Here is a 6195-nt window from a genome sequence, read left to right on the forward strand (position 1 = left end):
AGGGGGATTTATATGCTCTAGACTGAGGTTATGTGGGCTGTTCTGCCATACAGGGGTGACATGTGACCCTTTTATCCACCCATTTGCCTCTTTTATTATATAGGGGAGTGGGAAGTCTACTCTATAAATAGTTGTAAATGTAAAAATAAATGCATATTTACTTCTCCAAAATCTGGAATTTGAAGACAGATGTTGGCAAATTTCCCTACTGAATACTACCATAGATTTCATCAAGTGCAAAAATATCTAAGATTATGCACATAATGGGCATAATCTTTAGTAAAAATCCGTACACACAAAAAAAGAAATTCTATTTGTTTGTGTTTTTGGTTGATTCAGTGAATGAAGTGTACTCTTCCATCCAAAGCCATGCAGGGTATTTTTTTTTTAAACAAACAGAGCCACATTCTGCATAAATGTCAAGGCAAATATTGTCACTTCCAAACAATTATCCCAAGCAAAATTGAATTCATAATTCACTCTGCTTCCTGAGATTGTCAGTTTTCTGATAAGGGCTAATCTTTTTTTTTTTTTATTTGTCTAAAGTTCAGCATAATTCTACCGCCTACATAACAACTGCATTCATCTTTTATTACATTGATAAAATAACAGCACGATTCCTATGTTTTCTAAACACAGAATGAAAGCAAGTAAGAAAAGAAAAATATGTGAGCTACTCATTGGCAAAATAATACTCAACCAAAGTCGGAAGAAGTGAAAACTTTATGAAAAGCTTTCCAACTTAGCATTATAGATTTTTTTCCCCAAGCAGGCATAATCCAACCCAAAACAAAACAGACTTAGATTTTTTTTCTTCCTAGCAGATGAGTTATGATTTTCAAAAAATGGTATGGTATTCAAAAAAAGTACTTTTACAATAATTGAGAAGAAGCATCTAGGGAAAAAAAGTTTCAACACCAAGTGAGCATGCAACATTAATTCTCTCACTGTCTCCTCTTCTCAAAGATCAGTTGTAGCCTCAGTCATTATTTTGAAACCAATCTGGACTAGCCTATACTAACCACTGGACATTGTGCTTCCTCCGGCAGCACTATACTAAAATTGGAATGATACAGAAAAGATTAGCATGGCCCCTGCACAACGATATTCAAAGAAATGAGTGGTATAATGAAATTTGGAGTATGGCAACAAATGATAAATTAACAACAAAAAATAAATTTTAAAAAAGGATGATTAAAGCAAATAATTATAATTAAATATGGGGGGATTTTATAAAATCATTGTTGGTGGAAGGCAAAGGGAATAAATCTACTCAAGAATATATGTTGTTTTGGAGGACACAATTGGAATATATTGTATATCTTTTAGTTGTTATAGACAAAGAAATATAAGGGGGTAAAGGTCTCCAGGGGGTGAGGGTACACTGTAATATGTGTTTTTTCTTCTTTTTCTTTTTTCTTTCATTTTCCTTTTGTATTCAGATCTATATGTACTGTTTGTATTATTTCTGTTTAAAAATAATAATAAAAAAGTTAAAAATTAAACCACTGGATATCTATAATCATCTATTATTGGTGTTTAGATATCAAAAGGAATCTCCTAGTCTTATGGATTGGTATTAAATATTTCCTTTTTAATTGTTTCAAACTATAATAGACATAAAGTCAAGGTAAATCACTCCGAATTTGATTGCAGACAATATGACTTCAGCAACAGAGTGGTCAATGCCTGGAATGCACTACCCGACTCTATTGTTACAATCTCAACCCCTCAAAACTTTAACCTTAAACTGTCTACCGTAGACCTCACCCCATTCCTAAGATGTCTGTAAGGGGCATAAGGGCACCAGCATGCCTACTGTCCCTATCCTATTGTCCCCATTTATTCATATCCATTTCCTATGTTCATGTCCATGTTTGTACTTATACCTGTTATCTCGTACATGTTTGACAAACTAAAAATAAATAAATAAATAAATAAATAAATAAATAAATAAATAAATAAATAAATAAATAAATAAATAAATAAATAAATAAATATAATCACCTTAAATACCCGTGTGGATATTTGGAAATCTCTGAGCTCTCTTTAGAACAGAGATTGTTCCCTTTAGAACTATATCTATACAAAACAACTTTCCCTAACCTAGCACTCTCCCAATGCATTTGGAACACATTTCCCAGTCACTGGACCTATTCACATTTCCAAGTTGTGTGTTAACTGACTTGGAAGAGAACAAACAGTGGAAAGTTTTCATTACTTTAGTTGTGGAAGTTAATACATATAAACAGATACAATGAACATCTGTTGCTGTTGCTATTCTCTTTGCAACATGCATGGTAATTCAGTGGATGCTAATGATTCTGGCATGATTTCCTCCACCCCCCACCCCCCACCCCAAAATGACATGAATATAAGGTTCAAATTCCAAAATGGTGAAGTTGGACGCTTATATTTCTCTTCTGATAGTGTTTACATCTGAACTATTGCTATAATTGTCATATTTAGTGATATTAATATGCTTCACATACCATTTTTCAGCCACTTCAAGCAGTAGCTATTTCAAGGAGGTTTTCCAAGGGAGTGGATCTTTTGCACATATCAGCATAGATCTCCATATACTGTAACTAATTAATGTGATGTTCTTCCCAATTTTTCAAAGAGAATCAGGCCAGTCTGGCAGCTGGGAATGAATGGGCAGGATGACAGCATATAGTGTTTTGATGAGGTGCCAAATGGAAAAAATGCAAATCCTTCTACTATTGAGTAAATGTCCAAAATTAAACTTCTTTTCTTTTCCTCCTTATACCATTGGCTTAAAGTCTGTTGAGGTTCTCAATCATCCAGGTCCACCTTTGGAACATACCATTAGCTTATAGAATAATACAATAGCAGAGTTGGAAGGGACCTTGGAGGTCTTCTAGTCCAACCCCCTGCCTAGGCAGGAAACCCTATACCATTTCAGACAAATGGCTATCCAACATCTACTTAAAGATTTCCAGTGTCTGAGCATTCACAACTTCTGAAGGCAAGCTGTTCCACTGATTAATTGTTCTAACCATCAGGAGATTTCTCCTTAGTTTCAGGTTGCTTATTTCCTTGATTTGTTTCCACCCATTGCTTCTTGTTTTACCCTCAGGTGTATTGGAGAATAGTTTGACTCCTTCTTTTTGTGGCAACCCCTGAGATACTGGAACACTGCTATCATGTCTCCCCTAGTCCTTCTCTTCATTAAACTAGACATACCCAGTTCCTGCAACTGTTCTTCATATGTTTTAGTCTCCAGTCCCCCAATCATCTTTGTTGCTCTTCTCTGCACTCTTTCTAGAATGTCCATATCTTTTCTACATGGTGGCGACCAAAACTGAATGCAGTGTTCCAAGTGTGGCCTTACCAAGGCATTATAAAGTGGTATTAACACTTCTTGTGATCCTGATTCTATTCCTCTGTTTATATAGCCGAGAACTGTGTTGGGTTTTTTGGTAACTGCTGCACACTGCTGGCTCATATTTAAATGGTTGTCCACTAGGACTCCAAGAACCCTCTCACAGTTACTACTATTGAGCAAAGTATCACCTATACTGTACCTGTGCATTACGTTTTTCTTGCCTAAATGTAGAATCTTACTCTTTTCACCATTGAATTTCATTTTATTAGATAGTGCCCAATGTTCAAGTTTGTCAAGATCCTTCTGCATTTTAAGCCTACCTTAAAATTGTCAAGAATTGGAGTGTTGGCTGTTCCTGCCAGCTTGGTGTCATCTGCATTTGATGAGTTCCCCATTTATTCCCTTATCCAAATCATTGATGAAAATGTTGAAGAGTACTGGGCCTAAAACAGAGCCTTGGGGTACTCCACTGCATACTTCCCTCCATGTAGATGCAGTTCCATTGAGGACTACATGTTGAGTGTGATTGGTCAGCCAGTTATGAATCCATCTGGTGGTGATGCTGTCTAGCCCACATTCTTCTACTTTGTCTAGTAGCAGGTTACCTTATCAATGTCTTACTGAAGTCCAAGTAAACTATATCGACAGCATTCCTCTGGTCCACTAATTTTGTCACTTTGTCAAAGAATGCAATAAGATTAGTCTGGCAAGATCTGTTTTTGACAAACCCATGTTGGCTTTTGGCTATTACTTTATTTACTTCTTTGTGTTCTCTAATTCATTGCTTGATTGTCTTTTCCAGAATCTTTCCTGGTATTGAGGTCAGGCTGATAGGTCTGTAGTTTCCTGGATCTATTTTTTCCCCTTTTTTGAAGATGGGAACCACATCAGATGGGAACCCTTTTCCAGTCCTCCAGCAGTTCCCTGGTGCTTCAGGATCTCTGAAAGATATAATTCAGTGGTTCTGAGATCTCGTATGTCAGTTCCTTCAGAACCCTGGGGTGTAATCCATCCTGTCCTGGTGATTTGAACTTGTCTAGGGTAGACAGGTGCTCACTTACCATTTTCTTCCTTATTTCAACTTGTGTTCCTAATCTGATTTTTGTGCTGCTGTTTTTGATAGGTTGACAGGCTTAATCTGACATTTTTAAAAAATTTATATAACCCAATGTCCTTAGCATCCATTGAGAATTGTTACTTTTTTCCTCTTCATTTTTCTTACTCTTTCCAAGAAAATATGCTCATACTATTCTGACCCAGATTTCCTTAATAAGCAAGAAGCAGAGCCTTGGTGCCAGCAAAATCCCTTTTAATTACACGACTGTGAATTCCTTTCACTCACAGTCCACAAGGCTTAGCAAAAAGACTTTCAGAGGGTTGTTTATAAAATACGAACCTTATCTCATTTGGTGAGCTGCCAGATAACTAGTTCTAAATGCAGGGAAAGTCAAAACAGAGTCTCTTATAGTTACAAAGAGAACTTTTCTCTCTTGACACAAACAAATGAACTTATTGTTTCTTGCAAAAGACCACTCCCTGTTCATTCCTCTTTCATTTCCCCTGGAAGGGACCAATCACCTCCAAGGTGTGACTCTTAAATTGATCCTGCTTTCTTAGCGGTTGTCTTCTGGCAGCTCTGCGCATGTGCACACAGGCTCCAGCTGTTCCTCTGCCTCGCTGCTGTTTAACTCCCTCTCTATCTCCAATGCAGAGCCCTTGTCTGAGCTTTCCTCAGCCCTCAGGACTGGTTCATGTTCATCCCCAACCTCCTCATTGTCTGACTCTGCTGCCAGCTCTGCTGGCTGCTGGCAGGCCACAACACATATTTTCCAGAATATTAAATTGGGATTATTATATCAAGTATCCATTTCATATACCAATCATCTTGTCAAGTGGTGGTATTCAGACAGTTCGGACCAGCAGTGGCAACGTGCAGGTGGGCAAACTGGTAGTGGTGACCCACCCACCCGCCCCAACTCTATGCCATCCTATTTAGCCACATTTTCTAAGCCACGTGCATGCGTGCAAGTTGCCCGTATGAGCAAAGTGCAGGCACAAAAGGCATGATCACGGAACGGATGTGTGCGCACGCTCACAGATTCAGTGTGCGACAAACTGGTGGTAAAATTATATGAAACACACCTTTGATCTTGCCCTTTTTTCTCATTTTTAAATATTCAGAGATCTCCACAAATATTTTATTTCTTTTTAATACTTTCCATTTTTGACTTCATATGACTTATTTCCAGTTTGGCTCCTTACCAAATCTGGTAATTCTAGTCATTTTTTTTTTCATGTAGTTTACTTCTCCCCAGAACTTTACTTACCAACACTCTGGATTTGTTGATATTATGTGGCAGTCTAAATATAATAACTACCTTTCCGAGACTTTTTACTGATCAATGTGTAAGTAGATTATTCATGGATGGGTTCATTGCCACATTTATCTGCCCAAATATACCACCTTCATTGGAAGACCACCATATTTATATTTCAGTTACACAAATATTTCTAGTGCAATTTCAGAGTAAAAGGAAAAAATATACTATTAGTTATACATTGGAAGGATTTCTCTAGATATGGTTTTGTCATTTAGTCTGAATGTGAGCAAAGCATAGGTTTTGATGATGTCTTAGAAGTCTACACCTTTGAATCAAACTTTCTTACCATGGCACTTTCTGCATATGTTGGATTAAAACTGCCAGAATTCATGGCGAGTCATCAAGTACAGCTTTGAACGATTCAATATTTTTGGAAAGTGGTTTGCTTCAAATCTTTATTTGAACCTTCTGTGTTGAAAAACAGTGTTTGAATTACTTTTATCCATTTATCTGGCAAGATATGAC

At 37.0% G+C, this 6195-nt stretch overlaps 1 non-coding gene across 1 annotated transcript; it reads left to right on the forward strand.

The window, feature by feature from the left end:
* The first annotated feature begins 1034 nt into the window (after nucleotides 1-1034).
* Nucleotides 1035-1138, forward strand: LOC148049632 (U6 spliceosomal RNA). The gene has a single exon (XR_015695323.1). It is a non-coding gene; the product is annotated as a U6 spliceosomal RNA (small nuclear RNA).
* Nucleotides 1139-6195: the final 5057 nt, after the last annotated feature.

Source organism: Thamnophis sirtalis, unplaced genomic scaffold (assembly GCF_051295495.1).
Source record: "Thamnophis sirtalis isolate CommonGarterSnake01/CBP01778 unplaced genomic scaffold, rThaSir2_p1.2 scaffold_1, whole genome shotgun sequence".
Taxonomy (NCBI): Eukaryota; Metazoa; Chordata; class Lepidosauria; order Squamata; family Natricidae; genus Thamnophis; species Thamnophis sirtalis.